The sequence below is a fragment of the Monodon monoceros genome, unplaced genomic scaffold (genome assembly GCF_005190385.1).
Source record: "Monodon monoceros isolate NGI ecotype Baffin Bay Population unplaced genomic scaffold, NGI_Narwhal_1 Super_Scaffold_3, whole genome shotgun sequence".
Lineage (NCBI taxonomy): Eukaryota > Metazoa > Chordata > Mammalia > Artiodactyla > Monodontidae > Monodon > Monodon monoceros.
The window spans coordinates 47,949,383-47,974,910 of record NW_021703780.1 but is presented as its reverse complement, the minus strand read 5'-3'; positions in this window follow the sequence as shown (position 1 = coordinate 47,974,910).

Below are 25,528 nucleotides of genomic sequence, written 5' to 3'. Positions count from 1 at the left end.
ACAAAACCTGGGCTGAGGTTAACAAACAAAACCCACACTGTATACTACCACCCACATGGCAAAAAATGATTCTAACTCTAGGACATTTATTGAAATAATCACCTAAACTGTGTTCTCAATTGTAGGAAGGTAAGTTCTGGCATGTAGATCATGGCACTGCATAGAGTCAAAACTTTCAGAACCCCCAATTTTGGGGGTGTCAGCAACTATTGCAACCCCTCTGCTTACCCAGGGAGGAGAAGAAATCAGCCTCTGACTCCACCTCTTGCAATGTAGATGGCAAGAGGGGTGAAGTAGCTTGCCTGGTGGACATATTTCTGAGTTAGTCTGACAGAAGAGGCATAAAGTGCATCTCTAAAATCAAATGAAATTATATTGTCATAAACAGGTAAAAGCTCTGGATGGGGCACAGCAAGCCCAGTGAATCACTCCAAGCTGCTCTCTTTGCCTAAAATAATCCAGGATCTTTTCTGCTAAAGGAAGCCATGAATTTTTCTGCTCCCCAAGCAGCAAGAGCACACCTCCACCCTGTTGGCTGTGAGAAAACCTCCTAAGATAGATGGGAGGGGAAAATAAAATAGAGCAAGAATTTGGACTCTGAGGAGAAAAAATATGGGTCATGTTTTTGTCTCATTCTGCTCATCTTTGGAGAAACGAAATTCACTTTGAGTCAACTAGGGATTTAACCTCCTTGTAAAGAGGCCAAGATTTTATCATAATATAAAACCTGACACAATTACAATTGAATTTAAACCAGAGGTGTTTTGGTCTTTATTTTTCCCGGAAGCTCTGACAGACACTAGTGCCCATAAGAAATGAGCAATATAAAAAGACATTCTTTCTTTACAATAGGTCAGGACACATCGCTTCACTTCCTCATCTTTTCCCTGTAGCCAGTAGCCTTGGCAATTCTTGGGCAATGGGGGCTCATCCTGGGGGTACCCCAGCTCTCCAGGAAGACATTCAGACTCATGTGCCTCCTTTGCTCAATTCCCGATGGCCAAGGTAAATGGGACCTGGATCCCCAAAGAAGTGTTGCCACTACCCCAACATCCAGAGTCTAGAGACAGGAAACTTTCATGGTGGTGAGTACCATGTCACCCCTGCTTTCCACAGAGAGTGGCAGGCTGTGATATCTCCATTTAGAAACAGGTCACCCAGATTGTGATGACATATATTTACATTTCAAACTACTTCCAGCAAAGCTTGTGTAATCTAAATGAACGTGACACCCTTGGGGAAGATAATCCCTCAATGTGAGGACACTCCAGCGGTAGTTAGTTGACATTTATTCAGAAGACCACACACCAGAGATGGCATCCACAAGGCTTCAGCTAGCTTGATCTCTGACCAACCCAGAAGTGTGCTAATTAGCGTCATGAATGTTATAAATGGATTGTCATTGGTGAAATCCATAGTTTGTTAATAAGCATAATGGGTATCAGATATGGGCTTTCCTTGGTGCAAATGACAGTTTTCAAGATACAAGGATGGGTTAGAATATGGCAGATATATCCCTACTCTTACATGAACAGAGAATTTTAAAAACTCTAACACACCACCTACCCTTAGTAATAGCTCCCTACGTTTAATTCCTACTTCGTCCTGGGATGCTGGTTTAGAAGATTCTTGATCATTTGATTCTAAAAAGAAAAATGGTGAAAAAATGTATGCCACAGAATATTTCACATTTGCCTTAAGTGAAATTTTCATACCAGGTGATTTGGGAGTGGACAAAAGGACAGAGAACCAGGATTTTGTTAAGTTTATAGAACTTTGGGCTTGCTTGTTTTAGATTTTAGATGTATGGAAGAATGCTGTTTGAGACTTGTTTTCCTTATAGCTCATAGAGATACAGGGAGGGAAATAGCGAATCTTAACATCTCTAATACTAAAAGGAAGCTAGTTGTGCATAGCCAATTAGGTTTAAGTCAGCTTTTAGCATAAGGACTAAGGCAGACTCAAATAATGACTCAAAGAGAAAGCAGAATTGGAAAAGACCGATGTATGTAATTGGTCAATAAATGACTGATGGGAAAAGAGAGTTAGAGACAGGGGGACTTATAGGGACAAAGAGAAGTAAAACAAGAAAAATAATTGAAGGTACCAACCCGGAATGGGAATGATAGGAAATATGGAAAACAAATAGGTAATATGAAAATATATATTCAAAGCTTGGGAATAAGATAAAATCATGACCACACGTCCTTTCAATGTCAGAGGAATATTGTCTAGCCAGACGTCCCCAGGATTATTTAATTTTCTGGGAGAAGTTACCTTTGTTTGATTAGCTATTTCCCTTGATTAGGAATTGTAATATTTGAAGTTAAATGCTAACTTTAGATTTTCTCTGATACAAACGCAAATGATACCTGAACACTAGAAATGGTAATGCCAAGATGACCATTTTTATTACTTATATTTTCACCATTTTACCAGTTTTATTGCCCTGAAGGAAGAAGACAAATTTTGTATCTAAATTTAACAATCTTATTCCAGGAGTAATTCTTTCAGGGCCTATATAAAACGAGATTTTCAAATTCTCTTTGAATCAGCTTTAACATCCTGCTGGTTCCCTCATTAATGAATTAAATAAATCTTTGATATGATCGTCATGTTTTAATTTTATTTTAATTATACTTGTGTATAAAGTTGGAAGAGTTGCCAACACGTTTATATGTAGTTTCCAATGGCTCAAAGAGTCAAGAGACAGATTGTTGTCTTATTATTGCTCTCCAAATACCTACAGGGAAAGATATTACATGTTCTCTTTGGGTGGAAATATTTTCATTTGCACTTCACAAAGAAGAAAACTGAGCTTGAAGAGGTGAAGTACATTTGCCTTCATTAAAAGTACCAGAGTGTGTACTCAGAAGGATGCCTGAGTCTTTTGCCCAAGTTATACAACCTTTAGATTCCATGAATAGAATTAGAAAATGAAATTGAAGAGTCGCCACATAAACACACTTCTATCTGAAGCAGCCTCTTAGTGCAACTGCTCTGTGTTGCTCCAGGCACTTTGCAGAAGCTTCTAGTGCTGTCTAGCAAAGACTTCTGCTGCCTGAGGCTGATTTTCCTTCCTCTGTGAGATGATCTGCATTCTTATCAAGAAAGCACGTTTTATGGGCTCCTCCTACAGCTCTCTCCTAATAGCCGGATAAAATAATCTTGGCTTTGGTTCTAACTAGGGCATTTGGGGGAACAATGCAATTACTATTGCAATTTTGGAATTGTCAGCGAATGAAAGAAAATACATCCAAGAAGAGCAAAATGTTCTAAAACCAACATTCTCCCCATTTTGAGACCAAGGTTTTAAAAAGTTACATATTCCTCATTTTTTCATTTTCTTTCTTCCTTTAGAACTTGCAGATTAATTTTGATAGACAGAGAGAGGACAGGGAAGTCATAACTTCAACAAGACTCCCAAAGAGGAGAGAGATGCTGAGAAAGGACCCTTTTATTATCAACTCATCCCATTTGTTGTATTTTTCTGGGCGTCCTGCTAGATATATCCACTTATGGAATTTAGGGTCTATTTATAAAGACAACATGAACATAGAGCAGATAGGTCAATCATTCAGTATGAAATGTTGTGAGACAGACCCTAAATGTTATAGAAATTCAGAAAGATGTGGGTGGGGTGGGGCAGGGGAAACCAGGTCATCTGTCAACACAGGTAAGTGTGAATGTAGAGATCAAAGTCCATGGGGGTCGCCAATAATTTGTAATGTGGCCAAGCAAGAAAAAGATTTCCAAGGGCAAGGTAGATCTGTTTGCAGAGTTTGTCTTATGTAATAATAATAATAATAATAAAGTCCTATTTATTGAGTTCTTACTTTTTGCCAGGTATAGTATCAATTCACACATATGTCATGTGTATTTAATTTCATTTGGTCCTCAGTCTGTGAGATAGATAAAATTACACCCACTTTACACATGAGAAGACTGACATGCTGCCCAAGATCTTAACCGGGGGTTACTGAATTCATTCCCTGTGTGTGTTCATGTGGAGGGGGGACAGTACACGTGTGCCTGGGTGGAGGTGGGACAATCAATCACGTGGTGAAGTTGCAAGGCACTGAGGAACAACAGGCGTTAGAGAATAACTTTGGATTTTTTTCTTCGGTCCATGGTGTGATTAAATCAGGATGCAGGATAGAAAAGCAGAGAGAGGGAAAGGAGAACCTAGATTGTAATACACATTTCTTGCCAAAAGATTAGTTCCTTCTATTTAAAAAATATGTCTTTATTGCCTTCATATTGTTATATGCTTTATAATTTTTGTTTTAATTATAAATTTTGGTTAAATGTAAACCAATCATAAAGAGTTATTTGGGAAATTACTGTATAATTTTAAAAGCATTTTAAATACTTTTTTTGGTCCTAGTAATGCTGTGAGATGGGAAGGGCAGAGATCACTGCACCCTTTGTACCGAGGAGGGAAATGGGGTAGAAAGTTTCAATGTCCCTCTTTCTCTGTCCTCAGTGGCCATGAACAACATCATTACTTGTCCACTAGAGTCAAACAAACCAAACATTTAAAAATTGTATTTTATATATAAAATAGATAATTAATAAGGACCTACTATAGAGCACAGGGAACTCTGCTCAGTACCCTGTAATGACCTATATGGGAATGGAGTCTAGAAGAGAGTGGATATATGTGTATGTATAACTGACTCACTTTGCTGTACAGCAGAAACTAACCCAACATTGTAAATCAACTACACTCCAATAAAATTTTTAAAATATAAAGATAAAAGTAAAAATCACCCTTGAGTCCTCTCTTTTCCGTACGGTCTCACTCCAATCAGCCACCATGACCAACAGCCGTCCACCGCTTTAATAATGATGAAATGCAATGCCTCCACCCTCTGTTTAGATCGATTGTGACACCACCATTACTCTCCTCCAGCAACCCGAACTGACCATCTTGCCTCCAGTCTCACTAACAGCCAATGCCTTTCACCACTACGGCCAGTGGGAGTTTTATGAAACGTCCATCTGATGCTCTCTTAGCTACCACATCAAATGATTTGGGTTTTTTATGAGTATATACAAACTCCTGGGTAGAGCATGCAAGCCCCTTCATGGTCCAGCCCTCATGAAACCCCAAAGTCTTATTCCTTACTGTTTGCCGTCTGCTCACCAACCCTTAGTCATACATCCACCCCGTGCACCGTATATTCCAGATGCACCAAATACTTCCTGCTGGCCCCAGAGACCTCACCCTGGAAATCTTCCCGTGTGTTGTTCTGTGTGCCTGGAATACCCTTCCTTCTTGTCCACACAGGTCTTTGGATTTCACTTGCTACGCCTCCTTCCCCAGAAAGCCTTTCCAACTCCCCCAGACTAGAATCAGATGACTTTCTGTATATACTTAACCATGTCATAGCACTCACTACTCTCGCACCACGCTGTTTTCCTGTTTGTCAATCTCATCGCTAGACTCCAAAGATATCATTACATGCTTCTGTTCCTCTGCCATCCATTCCTTTCATACCTCTTAAGATACATTAAGATACATATACATCTTTATACATTAAAAGGGCTTTATTGGGTAGAGACTTCAACTGGGCTCTAGGGAACAAAAGACATATAAAATATGTTTCTTGTCCTTGAGGGAGTTTTTTAGGAAACTTGAAAAAAGAAAATTTTTTTTCAAAGAAAAATAACATGTACCAGATGTAGTAAGTTGAATGACGGCTCCACAAAAGATATGTCCACTCAGAACGTGCTCTTATTTGGAAAAAGAAAGGGTCTTTGAAGATGTAATCAAGTTAGGGATCTTTACATGAGATCATCCTGGCTGATCTGAGTGGGTCCTAAATTCAATGGCAAGTGTCCTTACCAGTGGAGAAGATTCTAAGAGAAGAGGAGAAATACAGGAGAAGGTGATATGAAGACAGAAGCAGAGGATGGAGTAATGAACAAGCCAAGGATCGTCAGCTGCCCCCAGAGGCCAGGGGAGAGAAGCAGGGGACAGATTCTCCCCCAGAGCTTCCAGGAGAGCCAGCCCCATTGACACCTTGATTTTGGACTTCTGGCCTCTGGAACTAAGAGGGGATATATTTCTGTTGTTTGAAGGCTTCCAGTTTGTGGTAATTTGTTACAGCAGCCATAGGCAACCAATACACCAGATAATAACAATAACAAGAAAGCCAGACCTCACTTATTTTTAATGCTTTTGCACATGTTAACTCAGTTCCAACGATTCAATATGTGATCTTTTCCTTTTCCTTGCACACATTTTCCGATCATCAGACTTTAGTGACATGCAATAAAGATGCAGTAAGTACTTCATAAGCATTGATTGACAGATAACTATATTTTGTGTGATAAGAGAGATACTACCACAAGCAGAACAAAAGTGCAAACAAATACAGAAATGTGTGCCTCCCTTACCTCTAAAGGGGGAAAAAAATCTATCAGCAATAGGAAAGAACTATCAAAGGTACATGATATCGAGGACCTAAATTGGGAAACATTAAGTCACAGCACAAGCTCTTTTGTGACAGTGTAAAAGTATAAATTTTTCACCAAGTTAGAAAATAAATATCTACCACCTTGTCCAAGTTACACGAGCTCCTCCAACATTTTAATCATGCTCCACAGTGATCTCCAATTCAAGACAGATACATTAGTAACCAATATATTCAGAAATATTTAGGATTTTAACAGTGGAGAAAAGAGTTTCTTTTCCAAAAAAAAAATTTAATATGGGCAAACAAAAGAGGGGAAAAAATATACAATAGACACTATTGCCTGGAACTGAAGGGGATAAGTGAAAAAGGGGAGCCAAATTTTTCTTCTTTTATGATTTGAAGTTTGATAGCTTACACCATTACTTGGTACCAAATGCTGTCCTTCCCACTGAGGGAAACAGTCCCTGAACTGAGGGAACTTACATTCTGGTGCTGCTCTTACAAAACTACAAAACAAAGCATTATGTAAATCTGTAATAGAAAGAGCAATGCCGTCATCATCTTCTGCATAATATTAACAGTTAATTAGCATTGAGTGCTTATTATGTAATAGGCACTTTTCTAGGCTCTTTTCTTTTTTTATTTTATATTGGAGTATAGTTGATTTACACTGTTAAATGTGTTAGTTTCAGGTGTACAGCCAAGTGATTCAGTTACACATATACATATATCGATTCTTTTTCAAATTCTTTCCCATTTATAGGCTTTTTTCAAGTTAATTTATTCAATACAACAATCTACTATCACTCTATTTTACAGAGGAGGAAACAGGCACAGAGAAATGAAGTAAATTGCCCACTGGTTGATAAATGGGAAGTGGTAGAGACAGGATTGAAATCCAGCAGCCTGGTCCAGAGCTCTGGGTTTCAGTTACTATATTATCTTGCAACGAGATGCTATAAGAGTAACTTAGAACAACTGTTAACAATCATTTTATGGAATTAAGTAATCAGTCTTTAGTCCACATCACACAGCACAAATTCAATAACAACCTCAGTCTCATACTCACCATTTGAAAAAAATGTGGAAAATAAGAATACTTATTTTGCAGGATTCATGTGAGGATTCAAGACTAGAATGGCTTGTAAATCAACTATACTCCAATATAAAATAAAAATTTAGGGCTTCCCTTGTGGCAAAGTGGTTGAGAGTCCGCCTGCCGATGCAAGGGACACGGGTTCGTGCCCCGGTCCGGGAAGATCCCACATGCCATGGAGCGGCTGGGCCCGTGAGCCATGGCCGCTGAGCCTGCGCGTCCAAAGCCTGTGCTCTGCAACGGGAGAGGCCGCAACAGTGAGAGGCCCGTGTACTGCAAAAAATAAAAAAATAAAAATAAATAAGAAAATAAAATTTTTAAAAAAAGGACTAGGATGGGTGTGAATGTACCAGAAAAAAAAGGAATTTAATAAACATTGAGTTTAAAATAATTATACACAGACTATTCTATGGACTCTTCTTTACCTTTAAAGCATTAGCTTAAAATTGTGCTGAAAAATATGTAAAGATAATAGTGAAACCTCCAAAGTATATAATAAATCCATAAGTCATTTCCTATAGCAAAAAGAAAAGCTATATTTTCATGAAACTGTCATATTTTCCTCCTGGGCACACAGGAAAACTACATTTCACGGCCCAACTGGTGTCTGAGAGGAGCCATGAGCTCTTTCCTAGTTAATGGATCTGAAAGAATGTGACATATACCACTTCTAGATCTGGCCTCTAAAACCTGCACTTCTGCATCTAATGTATCAGCTCTGTCAGACAAATCCTCCTACTGAGGGCAACTGGAAAAAGTAGATGGAATGGGAAACAAAGAAAAACAAAACTAAAAACTTCCTTTCAAAGCAATCAGAGAGGAGGAGCTTCAAGATGGAGGAAGAGTAAGATGCGGAGATCACCTTCCTCCCCACAAATACATCAGAAATACATCTACATGTGGAACAACTCCTACAGAACACCTTTTGAACGCTGGCAGAAGACCTCAGACCTCCCAAAAGGAAAGAAACTCCTCAAGTACACGGGTAGGGCAAAAGAAAAAAGAAAAAACAGAGACAGAAGAATAGGGACTGGACTTGCACCAGTGGGAAGGAGCTGTGAAGGAGGAAAAGTTTCCACACACTAGGAAGCCCCTTTGCGGGCAGAGACTGCGGGTGGCGGAGCGGGGAAGCTTCGGAGCCAAGGAGGAGAGTGCAGCAACAGGGGTGTGGAGGGCAAGGCGGAGAGATTTCCTCACAGAGGATCGGTGTTGACGGGCACTCACCAGCCTGAGAGGCTTGTCTGCTCACCCGCCGGGGCGGGTGGGGGCTGGGAGCTGAGGCTCGGGCTTCGGTAGGAGCGCAGGGAGAGGACTGGGGTTGGCTGTGTGAACACAGCCTGAAGGGGCTAGTGCGCCACGGCTAGCTGGGAGGGAATCTGGGAAAAAGTCTGGAGTTGCCGAAGAGGCAAGAGACGTTTTCTTGCCTCTTTGTTGCCTGGAGCACGAGGAGAGGAGATTAAGAGCACTGTTTAAAGGAGCTCCAGAGACGGACGCGAGCCTCGGCTATCAGCGCAGATGCAAGAAATGGGCATGAGACACTAAGGCCGCTGCTGCCGCCACCAAGAAGCCTGTGTGTGAGCACAGGTCACTCTCCACACCTCCATCCCGGGAGCCTGTGCAGCCCTGATCAGGGTCCCGTGATCCAGGGACAATTTCCCCGAGAGAACGCACAGCACGCCTCAGGCTGATGCAACATCACGCCAGCCTCTGCCACCGCAGGTTTGCCCCGCATCCGTACCCCTTCCTCCCCCCGGCCTGAGTGAGCCAGAGCCCCCGAATCAGCGGCTCCTTTAACCCCGTCCTGTCTGAGCAAAGAACAGATGCCCTCCAGCGACCTACCCGCAGAGGTGGGGCCAAATCCAAAGCTGAACCCCGGGAGCTGTGCGAACAAAGAAGAGAAATGGAAATATCTCCAAGCAGCCTCAGGAGCAGAGGATTAAATGTCCACAATCAACTTGATGTACCCTGCATCTGTGGAATACCTGAATAGACAACGAATCATACCAAATTGAGGGGGTGGACTTTGGGAGCAACGATATATATATATATTTTTCCATTTTTCTCTTTTTGTAAGTGTGTATGTGTATGTTTCTGTGTGTGATTTTGTCTGTATAGCTTTTACCATTTGTCCTAGGGTTCTGTCTGTCCGGTGTTTTTATTTGTTTGTTTTTTTAAATTTTTCTTAATAATTATTTTTTATTTTAATTACTTTATTTTGACTTCCTTTTTTTCTCTCTTTTATTCTGAGCCATGTGGATGACAGGCTCTTGGTTCTCCAGCCAGGCGTCAGGGCTGTGCCTCTGAGGTGGGAGAGCCAAGTTCAGGACACTGGTCCACAAGAGGCCTCCCAGCTCCACATAATATCAAATGGTGACAATCTCACAGAGATCTCCATCTCAACGCCAAGACCCAGCTCCACTCAATGACCAGCAAGCTACAGTGCTGGACACCCTATACCAAACAACTAGCAAGACAGGAAGAAAAACCCACCCATTAGCAGAGAGGCTGCCTAAAATCCTAATAAGGTCACAGACATCCCAAAACACCACCAGACGTGGACCTTCCCACCAGAAAGACAAGATCCAGCCTTATCCACCAGAACACAGGCACTAGTCCCTTCCGCCAGGAAGCCTACACAACCCACTGAACCAACTTTAGCCAGTGGGGACAGACACCAAAAACTATGGGAGTTACGAACCTGCAGCCTGCAAAAAGGAGACCCCAAACACAGTAAGTGAAGCAAAATGAGAAGACAGAAAAACACATAGCAGATGAAGGAGCAAAGTAGAAACCCACCAGACCTAACAAATGAAGAGGAAATAGGCAGTCTACCTGAAAAAGAATTCAGAATAATGATAGTAAAGATGATCCAAAATCCTGGAAATAGAATGGAGAAAATACAAGAAACGTTTAACAAGGACCTAGAAGAACTAAAGAGCAAACAAACAGTGAGGAACAACACAATAAATGAAATTAAAAATTCTCTAGAAGTGATCAATAGCAGAATAACTGAGGCAGAAGAACGGATAAGTGACCTGGAAGATAAAATAGTGGAAATAACTACCACAGAGCAGAATAAAGAAAAATGAATGAAAAGAATTGAGGACAGTCTCAGAGAACTCTGGGAAAACATTAAACACACCAACATTCGAATTGTAGGGGTCCCAGAAGAAGAGAAAAAGAAAGGGACTGAGAAAATATTTGAAGACAATATAGTTGAAAACTTCCCTAATATGGAAAAGGAAATAGTTAATCAACTCCAGGAAGCACACAGAGTACAATACAGGATAAATCCAAGGAGAAACATGCCAAGACACATATTAATCAAACTATCAAAAATTAAACACAAAGAAAAAAATAGCAAAAGCACCAAAGGAAAAACAACAAATAATATACAAGGGAATCCTCATAATGTTAACAGCTGATCTTTCAGCAAAAACTCTGCAAGCCAGAAGGGAGTGGCAGGACATATTTAACGTGATGAAGGACAAAAACCTACAGCCAAGATTACTCTACCCAGCAAGGATCTCATTTAGATTTGACAAACAAATTAAAATCTTTACAGACAAGCAAAACCTAAGCAAATCCAGCATCACCAAACCAGCTTTACAACAAATGCTAAAGGAACTTCTCTAGGCAGGAAATAAAAGAGAAGGAAAAAACTTACAAGAACAAACCCAAAACAATGAAGAAAATGATAATAGGAACATACATATCGATAACTACCTTAAATGTAAATGGATTAAATGCTCCAACCAAAATACATAGACTGGCTGAATGGATATAACAACAAGACCCATATATATGCTGTCTACAAGAGACCCACTTCAGACCTAAGGACACATACAGACTAAAAGTGAGGGGATGGAAAAAGATATTCCATGCAAAAGGAAATCAAAAGAAAGCTGGAGTAGCAAGTCTCATATCAGACAAAATAGACTTTAAAGCAAAGACTATTACAAGATACAGAGAAAGACACTACATAATGATCAACGATCAATCCAAGAAGAAGATATAACAATTGTAAATATTTATGTACCCAACATAGGAGCACCTCAATACATAAGAAAAATACTAACAGTCATAAAAGGGGAAATCGACAGTAACACAATCATAGTAGGGGACTTTAACACCCCACTTTCACCAATGGACATATCATCCAAAATGAAAATAAATAAGGAAACACAGGCTTTAAATGATACATTAAATGAGATGGACTTAACTGATATTTATCAGACATTCCATCCAAAAACAACAGAATACACATTCTTCTCAAGGGTCCATGGAACATTCTCCAGGATAGATCATATCATGGGCCACAAATCAAGCCTTCGTAAATTTAAGAAAATTGTAATCATATCAAGTATCTTTTCTGACCACAACGCTACGAGGCTAGATATCAACTACAGGAAAAAATCTGTAAAATATACAAACACATGGAGGCTAAACAATAAACTACTTAATAACCAAGAGATCACTGAAGAAATCAAGGGGGAAAACAAAAAATACCGAGAAAAAAATGACAAGAAAACATGACGACCCAAAACCTATGGGATGCAGCAAAAGCAGTTCTAAGAGGGAAGCTTAGAGCAATACAATCCTACCTTAAGAAACAAGAAACATCTCAAATAAACAACCTAACCTTACACCTAAAGCAATTAGAGAAAGAAGAACAAAATAACCCCAAAGTTAGCAGAATGAAAGAAATGAAGATCTGATCAGAAATAAATGAACAAGAAATTAAATGATAGCAAAGATCAATAAAACTAAAAGCTGGTTCTTTGAGAAGATAAACAAAATTGATAAACCATTAGCCAGACCCATCAAGATAAAAAGGGAGAAGACTCACATCAATAGAATTAGAAATGAAAAAAGAGAAGTAGCAACTGACACTGCAGAAATACAAAGGATCATGAGAGATTACTACAAGCAACTACATACCAATAAAGTGGACAACCTTGAAGAAATGGAAAAATACTTAGAAAAGCACAACCTTCGTAGACTGAACCAGGAATAAATAGAAAATAGGAACACACCAATCACAAGCACTGAAATTGAAACTGTGATTAAAAATCTTCCAAAAAAAAAAGCCCAGGACCAGATGGCTTCACAGGCGAATTCTATCAATTTAGAGAAGAGCTAACACCTATCCTTCTCAAACTCTTCCAAAATATAGCAGAGGGAGGAACACTCCCAAACTCATTCTACGAGGCCACCATCACCCTGATACCAAAACCAGACAAAGATGTTACAAAGAAAGAAAACTACATGCCAATATCACTGATGAACATAGATGCAAAAATCCTCAACAATATACTAGCAAACAGAATCCAACAGTACGTTAAAAGCATCATACACCATGATCAAGTGGGGTTTATCACAGGAATGCAAGGATTCTTCAATATATGCAAATCAATCAATGTGATAAGCCATATTAACAAACTGAAGGAGAAAAACCATATGATCCTCTCAATAGATGAAGAGAAAGCTTTTGACAAAATTCAACACCCATTTATGAAAAAAACTCTCCAGAAAGTAGGCATAGAGGGAACTTACCTCAACATAATAAAGGCCATATATGACAAACCCACAGTCAACATCATCCTCAATGGTGAAAAACTGAAACCATTTTCACTAAGATCAGGAACAAGACAAGATTGCTCACTCTCACCACTATTATTCAACATAGTTTTGGAAGTTTTAGCCACAGTAATCAGAGAAGAAAAAGAAATAAACGGAATCCAAATTGGAAAAGAAGAAGTAAATCTGTCACTGTTTGCAGATGACATGATACTATACATAGAGAAACCTAAAGATGCTACCAGAAAACTACTAGAGCTAATCAATGAATTTGGTAAAGTAGCAGCATACAAAATTAATGCATAGAAATCTCTTGCATTCCTATACACTAATGATGAAAAATCTGAAAGTGAAATTAAGAAAACACTCCCATTGACCACTGCAACAAAAAGAATAAAATATCTAGGAATAAACATACCTAAGGAGACAAAAGGCCTGTATGCAGAAAACTATAAAACACTGATGAAAGAAATTAAAGATGATACAAATAGATGGAGAGATATACCATGTTCTTGGATTAGAAGAATCAACATTATGAAAATGACTCTACTACCCAAAGCAATCCACAGATTCAATGCAATCCCTATCAAACTACCACTGGCGTTTTTTCACAGAACTAGAACAAAAAATTTGTATGCAAACACAAAAGACCCTCAATAGCCACAGCAATCTTGAGAAAGAAAAACAGAGCTGGAGAAATCAGGTTCCTGGACTTCAGACTATACTACAAAACTACAGTAATCAAGACAGTATGGTACTGGCACAAAAACAGATATATAAATCCATAGAACAGGATAGAAAGCCCAGAGATAAACCCATGCACATATGGTCATCTTATCTTTGAGAAAGAAGGCAAGAATATACAGTGGAGAAAAGACAGCCTCTTCAATAAGTGGTGCTGGGAAAACTGGACAGCTACATGTAAAAGAATGAAGTTAGAACACTCCCTAACACCATACACAAAAATAAACTAAAAATGGATTAAAGACCTAAATGGAAGGCCAGAAACTATCAAACCCTTAGAGGAAAAGACAGGCAGAGCACTCTATGACATAAATTACAGCAAGGTCCTTTTTGACCCACCTCCTCAAGAAATGGAAATAAAAACAAAAATAAACAAATGGGACCTAATGAAACTTCAAAGCTTTTGCACAGCAAAGGAAACCATAGACAAGACCAAAAGACAACCCTCAGAATGGGAGGAAATACTTGCAAATGAAGCAACTGACAAAGGATTTATCTCCAAAATTTACAAGCTGCTCATGCAGCTCAATATCAAAAAAACAAACAACCCAATCCAAAAATGGGCAGAAGACCTGAATAGACATTTCTCCAAAGAAGACATACAGATTGCCAACAAACCCACGAAAGAATGCTCAACATCATTAATCATTAGGGAAATGCAAATCAAAACTACAATGAGATATCATCTCACACCAGTCAGAATGGCCATCATCAAAAAATCTAGAAACAGTAAATGCTGGAAAGGGTTGGAGAAAAGGGAACCCTCTTGCACTGTTGGTGGGAATGTAAATTGATACAGCCACTATGGAGAACAGTATGGAGGTTCCTTGAAAAACTAAAAATAGAACTACCATACGCCCCAGCAATCTCACTACTGGGCATATACCCTGAGAAAGCCATAATTCAAAAAGAGTCATGTACCAAAATGTTCATTGCAGCTGTATTTACAATAGCCAGGACATGGAAGCAACCTAAGTGTCCATCAACAGACGAATGGATAAAGAAGATGTGACACATATATACAATGGAATATTACTCAGCCATAAAATGAAACGAAACTGAGTTATTTGTAGTGAGGTGGATGGACCTAGAGTCTGTCATACAGAGTGAAGTAAGTCAGAAAGAGAAAAACAAATACCATATGCTAACACATATATATGGCATCTAAGAAAAAAAAAAAGGTCATGAAGAACCTAGGGGCAAGATGGGAATAAAGATGCAGACCTACTAGAAAATGGACTTGAGGATACGGGGAGGGGGAAGTGTTAGCTGTGACAAAGTGAGAGAGTGGCATGGACATATATACACTACCAGACATAAAATAGATAGCTAGTTGGAAGCAGCTACATAGCACAGGGAGATCAGCTCAGTGCTTTGTGACCACCTAGAGGGGTGGGATAGGGAGGGTGGGAGGGAGGGAGCTGCAAGAGGGAAGAGATATGGGGACATATGTATATGTATACCTGATTCACTTTGTTATAAAGCAGAAACTAACACACTATTGTAAAGCAAGTATACTCCCATAGAAATGATTAAAAAAAAAAAAAAGAAAAGCAATCAAAGATGTTTGAAGGCATTGCAGAGTCATCAGGACAGATGGAACTGAATGACCATGATGCTACTGACCAGAAACAAGAAATCACTGAGGTGAGAACAGCTTTCTACACCACCTCTATCAATCTAATCATCTATCAGTGTACATAACAAATTGGCATATTTGGAGAAAAACAGCAGAAAGCAGCTGCCAGCTAAGCAGACCTACTGACCTTGTGTCATGCTGGGGGGAACCAAATCAGAAGTTTAGGGCTTATCTGGTACAAATCTCTACAGAATTACACTCCATGGTTACAATAAAGCAGATCTTACAAGAATTGAAATGCAACCTCAAATCAGCTCTAATCTTTTAGCCAGAAACTAAACAAAATCCTTTCTGGAGAAAGAAAACAGCATCCATAGACTCTAACATTTATTAAATACAACTTCCTGCATTCAGTTCAGAATTACCAGGCATATAAAGAGACAGAAGAGAAAAGGCAATGAAAAGAAACAGACATTAGGGTGATGCAGATACATGAGCTACCAGACACGGACTTAAAATAACTGATTTTTATGTTCAAGAAAATAGTCAAGATGATAATTTCACCAGAGAACTTGAATCTATGACAAATTAAGGAAATTCTAGAATTAAAAAAAATACAATTACTAAAGTTAAGAATACAGCTTAGAATTCCATACAAAGTGAATACCTCAAAAGTGAAGGTGAGGAGGGTGTAAAGAGTTTGGAAGTTGTCACTCTTTCCCAAGAACAAGTAAAAACTAAACACACTAAAAAATCAGCAACTCTTCTTGGATCCATAAGAGAGGGGAGGACAAAGGGCAAACTGCTGCCCCCAAGTTTGGAGAGACAGGACATACAGATCATCATCACTTTTCAGAGCAGAGAAAGAGGAAATTGCTGCAGGACGAGTACCAGGGTAGGAAGACCTGACCTGTCATTGATGAATTGCTGGAGGCTCACTGTGGAGAACTCCCAGAGTTAAATCCTCCAGGGGACCCAGTCACAGGGGGACCCCACAATACTGTGAGATTTATCTCCAGGGACTCCACCAGATTCTCGTGTAAATACCTGAGAAAAAGTCCCTCAGGCTTCTTCCAGGGAGAGGGAATCATGAACAACCATTTTGAAATATAAAAGAGCTCTCTGTTCTTCTTAACAAGGGCTGCCCTCAGGGAAAGCTACAGTCGACCCTTGAACAATACGGGGTTTAGGGGCACCTACCCCACTTGCAGTAAAAAACCCTCATATAATTTTACAGTTGGCCCTCCAGTATCTATGGTTCTGCATCTGCATATTCAACCAACCACAGATCATGTAGAACTGTAGTGGGAAAACCCACGTATAAGTGGACCCTGCAGATCAAACCCACGTGGTTCGAGGGTCAGCTGTATTTTAGCAGAGCCTAACCTGCTGGGGGCATTATCAGAGCCTAACCGACCTGGGGGAAGGGAAATCCCTAACTCCAGCCACTCAAGCCATCCTCTCCCACCTAAGTGGGGAGAAAACTGAGAAACACTTGTGCATTCACAGTCCAGAGGCACAGGCTCACTGGGAGCCTGAGATCTAGGATGCTTCCCCTCCCCCCACACCTCACCCCCACATCACTAAAGATCTACTCACAGCAGTTCCTCTCACCCAGTACATCATGGCCAGCTATAAAGAAAGAATCATAAGACATACAAAAAGGCAAAAAAACGCAATTTGAAGAGACAGAGCAAGAATCAGAGAACCAGACATAGCAGGGATGTTGGAATCATCAGACAGGGAATTTTAAACAACTATGATTACTATGCTAAAGTATCTAATGGATAAAGTAGATAGCAGGCAAGAACAGATGGGCAATGCTAGCAGAGAGATGGAAATCCTAAGAAAGAACCAAAAAGAAATTTTATAGATTAAACAAAAACAACAACAACCCTCTGTAAGAGAAATAAAGAATGCCTTTGACATGCTCATCAGTAGACTGGACACAGCTGAGGAAAGACTCATCGAGATAGAGGATATTTCAATAGAAATCTCAAAAACTGAAAAACAAAGGGGACACAGACTGAAAAAACAGAACAGAATTCCAGGGACTGTGGACAACTACAAAAGGTGTAACAGATGTGTAATGGGAATACCAGAAGGAGAAGCAAGGGAGAAAGGAACTGAAGAAATATTTGCAACAATAAAGACTGAGAATTTCCCCCAAATTAATGCCAGACACCAAACTACAGCTCCAGGAAGCTCAGAGAACACCAAGGAGAAAAGATGTCAAAAATCTACACCTAGGAATACCATCCTCAACTACAGAAAATAATGATACGGAAAAAATCCTGAAAGAAGCCAGAGGGAAAACATATTACCTACAGAGGAACAAAGATCAGAACTGCATCCAACTTTGCCTCAAACAAGAAGAGTGGAGTGAAATTTTTTAAATCTTGAGAGAAAAGCAGTGAAGGTGAAATAAGACATTTCACAATGAATGGAAACTGACACATTTGCAAATACACGAGTTTTTATATTTTAATGTATTACATGAGTTTTTATGTATTACCTGAGTGTTTTATTTTCTGAAAATTCATCAATCTATATACATGACATGATAAAATTTTATTTTTAAAAAAGGTCTACAGATGGGCTTCCCTGGTGGCGCAGTGGTTGATAGTCCGCCTGCCGATGCAGGGGACACGGGTTTGTGCCCCGGTCCGGGAGGATCCCACTTGCTGAGGAGCGGCTGGGCCCGTGAGCCATGGCTGCTGAGCCTGCACGTCCGGAGCCTGTGCTCCACAACGGAAGAGGCCACAACAGTGAGAGGCCCACACACCGCAAAAAAAAAAAAAAAAAAAGGTCTACAGAATGATGAGTGAAGATTGATAAACAGTGAAGCTTTAATGACTATATCCAGCCTCTCCCACTAAACTGACCACCAGCCACCAGCTCAAGTTGTAGATGATAAAACTAGTTAACTTCAAATCACGTTCACTCTTTTGCTAATTACAAAGACTGGACATTTTTACTACTGGACTTTTCATTACCTAAATATAACCAGAAAGTGCATGGGGCTCCTGAGCCTTCATCCAGGTTCAATGTTTAAGAACCAGGCAATTTAAAAAAGTGTTGCATTTATAATATTTCCTAAACCCTCCTGAGATGGTCTGCTTGCTCTTTCCTTGTCTCTGTGCTGAAGGCAGAGGATGTTGTGGAGGACTTGAGTCACAGCTGCCAGATCAAGGAAATCCACTGTGGACTTCTTGTGAATGAGACATAAGCTTTCACAATATTTCAAGGCTGTGACAGCGTTTAGCCTCACCTAATTCATTGCTCTTAGAAGTTTCCAGGTAAACCAAATCACCAAAGCCTCAACAATGAAAAGGCAGAGTGGCAGACAATGTAACATGTTCAACAAGTACCGTTCTGGGCAAACCTCTCTGCTGATAATAACTACAATGTCTCAAGCCTTCATCACCAGCCATGAACAATGTTAACTTCTTCACATATGTTATTTCATTTAATTTCTACAACCACCCTTTCAAGTGGTTTGACCATCATCTTTCTATAGGTAAAGGTAAATGAGGCCCAGACCCCCATTTAGAAAGTGATCTGTTCCAGGATCCACTCCATTCTAGATTCAAAGCAGGTCTGTCTTAGCCCAGAGCCTGTGAATTCCATTAAACCAGCATTTCTCATGCTGGGCAATCTGATGACTGCAGTCTGATTTCTTAAGGGACCCTGTGACTTAGGAAGTTACTGTAACTCTCTGAGCCTCTGTTTTCTCATCCACAATTCTCAAATAAAGATAGTAAAACTGGGATTTTTATAAAGGAAGGTTATAAGGTGTTTGGAATAGCCTGGTTGCATGGGAGCTGTCTAGCACTGGTTAGCTACTGTTTTATTAATGTGGGTGTGATTACTGAGTAAGTAGATGATCCAAGGAAAATTTTAAAAGGTTAGGGAGGTCCATGATCAAATAAATTTGGTAAATCCTGGAGTGACAAAATTCAACAGGTCTTGTATGCAGGACAGTGACTCTCCAAGTAGGAAAAGTAAACTACACAGTGTTTCCAGCACTTATTTGCAGAGAAAAAACTTTTTTTTCAGAGCATATTTATTAACACCATTAATTCATTGAACAGACATTTATGGCACTGATACAATGACAAACACAACTTGCACAGTCCCTCCCTCATGAAGCTGGTGGACAGCAGGGGAAAGATACAAAAACAAGTGAAAAACAAATTTAAAAGTTACAAACCATGAAGAATTCTATGAGATGGAACTTGAGTGTACCTTTGAAGGCTAGGAAAGCATGGAGAGAAAGGAGGTATTCCCGGGGAGGGGCAGGGTACTGGGGACAGGAAAATAACCCATGAAAAATTTTCATGGAGATCAGAACCGATCTCAAGCTAACAGCTTTAACCCTGTTTGTTGTTTTCAAAGACTGATACTTAATCCCAACAGAAGCTATGTCCAGTTAGGACAATTATGTCATTTGCCCAGTTACCTTATTGTTGCTATGATAATCAAAACAGAATGGTACAAATAGAGAAATTAGAGACTTTAGTACAAACATGAATTATGCAGATAAGGAAACCTAAGCCTGGAGAGGTTAACTGACTAGAACCCCATCTCTGGGTGCCCTAGACCCACACTATTGTCATTACATCATTGTTCATCGTTTTCTGAACTAGAAAAAAGCAAACATTCATCAAGCTTGGTACAATGCTAGGTGCTGGGGGGACTAAAGTGAATAATAACACAATCTCTCACTCTAGGGTACTTAGAGTGCTGTTGGGGGAATCTGGTTGAAATATAGGAAAATAACACGATCAAGTTGAAATAGGAGCTCAGGGGAGGAAGAGAATAGAAAGAACAGATAGTGCTTCACAAGGTCCAATGAATCTAGAAGCAATCATTATTTTAAGGGTTTAGAGGAGGGTTTGGGATACCAGGGGAAGTCTTTTGCAAGAGGTCAAACCTGAGTTAGCGGTAGAGATTCTGGAAGGATTTGAGACGCAGAGTGAAATGAGGGTGATGAATGAGTTATGGAGGGAGGGGTGGTGTGCTGTACCTGGATTGGGGGAGGTGGTAACCAGCATGGGTGCAGCCAAGCAGAGGGTGGGAAACTCCAGCCAAGCCAAAATATCAGTTCAGTGGGTCACTGGTCATTGGTGTAAAAGCAACCTTAGAGTTCATGAGAGGAATATTCAGGTCTCTGTGAATGTGGTGAAAGGGGCAAATAATAAGTGAAAGGGGCAAATCTAGAAAGGCTACAGACTGTAAAATTCCTACTATAGGACATCTTGGGAAAGGCAAAACTACAAAGACAGTAACAAGATCAGTGGTTGCCAGGGTTCAGAGTGGGGTAGGGAGGATGAATGGGTGGGGTGCAGGGGATTTTTAGGAAAGTGAAACTATTCTGTACAACGCTGTGATGGTAGATACATAATAGTATGCATTTGTCAACACCCATAGAATGTACAACACAAAGTGGGAAGCCTAATGTAAACTATGGACCTTAGATAATCACAATGTATCAATATTGGTTCACCAACTATAACTTAATGAGGAAGAAAGGATGTATAGGAACTTCCTGTACCTTCAACACAATTCTTCTGTTAACCTAAAACTGTTCTAAAAGCTAAACTATGGATATTAATGATCTTTTAAAATTATAGATCTTATTAAAAAATAAGACCTGCACTCTGGCACCATCTGGAAATCTGATTAAATAAGTGATGCGTCTCAGATACTCTTCTAAAGTACCCCCCCCATGCTTTTTTTTTTTGCCACACTGTGCATCATGTAGGACCTTAGTTCCCCAACCAGTGGTCGAACATGCACCCCTTACAGTGGAAGTGCAGAGTCTTAACCACTGGACCGCCAGGGAATTCCCCACCCCCCACCATGCTTTTAAACCTACAACACAGGCCCTGGCAAAGATTAGGACAAATGGAACCCTCACACATCGCTGGTGAGAATGTAAGATGGTACACCACATTGACAGTTTCCTATAAACAGTCTGACAGTTTCCTATAAAGTGAAACATAGACTTAGCATATGACCTAAGAATCCCACCCCTAGGTATTTGCCCAAGAGAAATGAAAACTTATATTATCCTAAAAACCTGTACAAAAATATTTATAGCAGCTTTATGCATTGTCGCCCAAAATTGGAAACAATCCAGAAGTCTTTCAACTGGTGAATGGATAAGCAAACAGGCATTTCCACACGGGGGAACGCTGCTCACCAATAAAAGGGAATGAGCCACTGATACACAACACAGATGAACCTCAACCGCATTTTGCTAAGTGAAAGAAGCGCTGTTCTCACTGTGAAGTGAGACAATCAACAAACAAATAAGCAAAGCATGCAGTAAATCACATAGTGATAAGTGTTATAAAAGTAACAAAGCAGAGAAGGGAGATGGGGAGTGCTGAGGATGGACTTGCAAATTCAAACGGGATGGTCAGGTGAGCTCTCTCTGAGAAGGTGACATTTGAGCAAAGACCTATGGGCATGAGGGGTGAGACCTTGTAATACGGGGGAGAGTTTGGATTGTACAGGAAATGCATGAGAAAATCCTTGGAGGGCATTACTGAGAAAGATCATGAGTGAATTTCTATCTTAACTGACCACTCTGGCTGCTAGTTGGAAAACAGATTCTTGCAGTTTCAGAGAAGCAGGGGATGAGTGAAGGGACTATTCACAGTAGCTCAGGTGGAAGCTGACAGCTGAGGGAAAAATTCTTACTGCACAACTCCATAGACACACACACACACACACACACACACACACACACACTTTTGAAAGGGGACATTCTCTCCCCTAAGGAAACAAAGATAGAACAGCTCCAAAAGGCATGATGTAGCTTGAGCAAACTGCTAATTAAGCCAGCAACACAGGAGTGAAAGCAGAAAAATGCTAGCTTTTAACGTCACTGAGACAGATGTTTACTGTCTCCAGGGAAGATGGGCAATGGAAAATGAACAGAGCTCAGTCTGATTAGCACTGATCTGTCTTCCCCAAGCGTGTGTTGTTGAGAAGGCTGCCAGACACAACTGATGGGAAGAGAAGATGACAAGGAAGACCCCCATCTGTCCAGAATGTTCCTCTGTTAAGTCCTACCCAAACCACCTCCTCAAAACTTTAAAACACGACGTGCCACCTAATGGGATTCTATAACTAGTACTTCTGAGTAGGAGCTGAAATATCAGGCCCTGCCAGGTTCAACAAAGAATAACAGGTACACAGAGACCACATTCTTTGTGCCTATCTTAGTCTGGGTTTTCCCAGAAGCCAACTCTAAGCACAGATTCAAGTGCAAGCATTTATTTGGGAGATGCAGGAAGCATTACTAAGAAAGCAGGGAAGTGACACAAGGAAGAGAAGGCAGCCCATCAAGCCAGCTTTTCTTGTAGGAAAATGGAGTTTGATCCTCTGTAGAAGTGCTGAGATACTGTGTAAAATAATACCTAGGAGTTACACCACCCAAGGAATGCAGGAGCGGGGTATTGATACACCAACTGCTATTCCTCATTGGTTGAGGGCTGCTGAGGAGCAGGGAATAAGTTATTTCCCACCTGCTGCCAGCTTCCTAAAGTGGAGGCTTTAGAAAGAGGTCTTCAGGCAAAGAGATGCAGATACTAGCATTTGCATGTCAAAGGGAGCTCTCTGAAGTCAAAAGGTCCAAGGATAGAGCAAAGCACTCACAGATTTTGCTACACTGCATGCTTCCCCTCTGTGCCAAGAGCAAGACATTTCTTTACCTCTGTCTGACATTTCCTCTGCAGAGGAAATGATTTCAACAAACTGCAAAAAGGAGGAACTCTTCCCTCTATTCATTTCTCTCAAAGCACTCCTCATTGATTTATCCATTACATTATTGTTATAAATTAATAAAGTAAGGCACGCATTAATTTACTTTATGGGTTTCTCAGCCACTGATTTCTTATTATCCCTTTCTATTACTCAACTCACTGACTCCTGCAGATAAATTGTCTGCAACACAAATGCATCCCAGACTCTTGGATTTTATTAAGTATATAAAAGGTGTGTGATTTTTATTAACAGCTCAACTCATCACTCCGTATTCAAAACTTAGCCAATTAAGCTCAAGTGCATATCAAAATAGGAAAGAGATTCCCAATTTCTACTTAATATTCTTATTGCCTAATGAATTGTTCATTCTTTCTAATTCTAGTATCATTTACTTAATTTTCTTTAAATTTCTAAAATGTAAGAAAAACATGACTAATTTTCTAGATGTGTGAAAATACACTGGCTTGATACTGCTTGTGAAAATTTCCTAAGAACATTGAAGAAAAGTGCCATCATGCATGATCAGTAATATATACACCACCTGACACAGTGCCAGGTACACAGTCAGCACTCAATAAATGCTTGGTGAATGGATGAATAAGCCTACAATTATATGACCAACGCTCATGCACAAATCAGGAGACCAGTTCTGTTGTCACTATAGCAGCTTTTTAATTTATCTGAGAGCTATTGTCCTCCTAGGTTTTTGATGAGCTTGGTAAGGTGAAAATATATGTTTGTATTTCTTAGGGCTAATTGGTAGTTTTTTATTTTTATAGTACTTTGATACATTAATAAATTTCAATAAGAACAGAAGCCATTATTTCACCCATTTATTCATTCAAATATTTACTAAATGCTGACTATGAGCCAGAACTCATGAACAATTTTATAATGCATATAAGGTTAGAATAATGCCTAACCTTCTAGAACATCATCTGTGGTGAACGGTTTATAATGCAATGATAGAGCAGCCCACAGAACAAGGAAACTGACACCAGAGGAAATCTGGAAAGTTTCATCCAACATGGAATATTTGAAATGGGTCTTCCTCTGGCTCAGGAGGCTTCCAGAAGGTGAAAAAGTAGGGAAAGGCATTCGATGTGAAAGCCCAACATGTGCAGAATTGTAGCCTTTTAAAAAAATGTTTTTAACATCTTTATTGGAGTATAACTGCCTTACAATGGTGTGTTATTTTCTGCTATATAACAAAGTGAATCAGCTATACATATACATATATCCCTGTATCTCCTCCCTCTTGCATCTCCCTCCCACCCTCTCTATCCCAACCCTCTAGGTGGTCACAAAACACCTAGCTGATCTCCCTGTGCTATGTGGCTGCTTCCCACTAGCTATCTATTTTACATTTGGTAGCATATATTAGTCCATGCCACTCTCTCACTTTGTCCCAGCTTACCCTTCCCCCTCCCCATGTCCTCAAGTCCATTCTCTACATCTGTGTCTTTATTCCTGTCCTGCCCCTAAGTTCTTCAGAACCATTTTATTTATTTTTTTTATGTTCAGTATATATGTGTTAGCATAGTATTTGCTTTTCTCTTTCTGACTTACCTCACTCTGTATGACAGACTCGAAGTGCATCCACCTCAATACAAATAATTTCATTTCTTTTTATTGCTGAGTAATATTCCATTGTATATATGTGTCACATCTTCTTTATCCATTCGTCTGTTGATGGACACTTAGGTTGCTTCCATGTCCTGGCTATTGTAAATAGATCTACAATGAATATTGTGGCACATGACTCTTTTTGAATTATGGTTTTCGCAGGGTATATGCCCAGTAGTGGGATTGCTGGGTCGTATGGTAGTTCTATTTTTAGTTTTTTAAGGAACCTCCATACTGTTCTCCATAGTGGCTGTATCAATTTACATTCCCACCAACAGTGCAAAAGGGTTCCCTTTTCTCCACACCCTTCCCAGCATTTATTGTTTCTAGATTTTTTGATGATGGTCATTCTGACTGGTGTGAGGTGATATCTCATTGTGGTTTTGATTTGCATTTCTCTAATGATTAGTGATGTTGAGCATTCTTTCATGGGTTTGTTGGCAATCTCTATAACTTCTTTAGAGAAATATCTATTTAGGTCTTCTGCCAAATTTTGGATTAGGTTGTTTGTTTTTTTGATATTGAGCTGCATGAGCTGCTTGTAAATTTTGGAGATTAATCCTTTGTCAGTTGCTTCATTTGAAAATATTTTCTCCCATTCTGAGGGCTGTCTTTTAGTATTGTCTATGGTTTCCTTTGCTGTGCAAAAGCTTTGAAGTTTCATTAGGTCCCATTTGTTTATTTTTGTTTTTATTTCCA